We start from the raw sequence: 2283 nt of genomic DNA on the forward strand, positions 1-2283 counted from the left end.
GTGCAAGTGAATGCAGGAATAGGTAAATGTGAATGAAGGTGAGAACTTGGTTAAGATAGAGTTGTCTTAGCTCATGGACTTTGGTAAAATAGATGGGATCTCACACACCACTTTAGAATAAATATGTGTATCTGTTGCATGATTTGATTTATTTAATTAAATTCGAATTTGCATGAGTGACTGCAAAATGATATGTTTTATTTTTCAAGTAAGTTTTACTTTTAAAATTATTAGATTAAATATGATAATTGACTATAGATGTATGCAATTTTTGTGAACATATATGAGTGAATGGATGAAGCAAATAAACTTATTTGTCACTTGTGTATTCTGTGTGTGTGTGTGTGTGTGTGTGTGTGTGTGTGTGTGTGTGTGTATGAGTTCGATCATATACATGCATATACGTATATAATTATGATATATATACCTTATTATTATAAAATTTAATATATACTTCATGTATTTTGTGTATTTATATATGTGTGTGTGTGTGTGTATTAATACGGTGGCAAACTTATTATATAGCATTGCAAAGGGGAAGTCAATATCAATATCGACTAAGCATCATATCAAACTCATTGAGTTCGAATATGATAAGGACTATGTGCTATGAAACGTGGGCACTATGTGGACTATCCCATGTAAAAAAAAACCTTGCAAATGGGAGTCGATGAGTATATAGACTATGCAACAAAACAGACACATAGTGTTTAAGTCGAACATGGACTGCAAAGAATAATCACGTTACATTTGAATAAGTATATAGACTGTGTCGTAAAGCATGGTCTCTACGCGGTGGAAGCCATTGGGATTTAGCCTACGTGGTACAAATGCTGGCCATGGGTCATGCAGAATATTAGATGTGTTGCATGGTTGGCACAACAAACATTAGCAATAGTTAGGTATAAGCCCCAAAACTAGGAGAAATTGTACTTGGAAAACAACATAAATAAGACAATTGTTTTGGTAAAACACACATAGCGACAAAATTGGAAACATAGAGAAAAGAAGAATATTGGGAAATTTAGAAAGAACACAAAGAAAGTAACATAGCTAGTATATTTTGAAAGGATACTTAGCATCGATCATCTCAAATTTGGCTTTGAAATTCACAGGTTGACTCTTATTTGAGCAATGCTTTAAGGTATCAATCGGAAAGAATAGAGTTCAATTTACTTTGAGAATAGTTTGTTTTAGAACGATAATGTAGAAAAGAATTCGAGATATGGATTAGATTTCTATTTATAAAAATCATGTTGGTTTATATCAAATGCCATTTTGGAAAGTCATATAGATGTAGGTGCATTACGGAGATAATTTTCATTGTATTACTCATTGTGGAAAATATAGAAACTAGATAATTAAAACACGTAAACCATAGAAAGCGAAGTGTTAGTTATTGATAATTATACTATTTGAATTTTATGAGAAATAAATAGAAGAATGTGTACTCAGATTCTATCCTTGCATTTTATATTCACTTATATGCTAAATATGCATACATGTGTTACACCTTCTTGTTTAAAAATTATTTTCAAAATTATGTGTGAAACGAAAGATTGTCTTATATTATATTTTTGGTATCATGTGAAAAAAAATAGGAAGCTAGAAATGTTAGAATACTTTTACATGTGTTTTTGGGGAAAGTTACCTTCTGGGATGGGTGCCGAATGTGGAATTATAGAGAGAATAGTTTTCTTTTCCAAACTATATTTTATTGCTATGTATGGCATTATACTCGGTCGAGTAACTTTTAGAACATTGAAAAATATGGATTTATTTATTTACACTCTCTACCATATCCTTGATTGATCTTGTTTGTTTCCTAATGGAATTAGAAAATTGAAAATACTATAGTGTCATAAAATTGCGACCCATGCAATTTTAACCATATTTTGGGTCTCACCTTGGCGACAACATCTCCTTCCTTAATCAGGACCTATTTTTGCATTTCTAACCCTTCTCTCTTCCTCCTTCATGTTTTGTGTTTGCTTTAGACCCTATCCAGGCCCCGAAATAGGGTAGGACAGGGGCGTGGCACCCTTTTCCCCCTAGGACAGTGGCGTGGCACCCTTGTCCCCACCTCCTAGGGTGGTCCTATGTGTGGGTTTGTCGATCTCTTATGTACTTATTATCTTTGGGGTTTGTTATTCCTCTTTTTTGGCCTTCGATCGTTGAAATTTAATCCTCGAGGCATGTATAAAAGGGAATTCAATACCCTCATTCATAGGAGGAGGACAGATGGATAAGGGGAAAGAAAGATAGAGAGCATAAGGAGAAGAT

This window comes from Cryptomeria japonica, chromosome 2, assembly GCF_030272615.1.
Source record: "Cryptomeria japonica chromosome 2, Sugi_1.0, whole genome shotgun sequence".
NCBI lineage: Eukaryota > Viridiplantae > Streptophyta > Pinopsida > Cupressales > Cupressaceae > Cryptomeria > Cryptomeria japonica.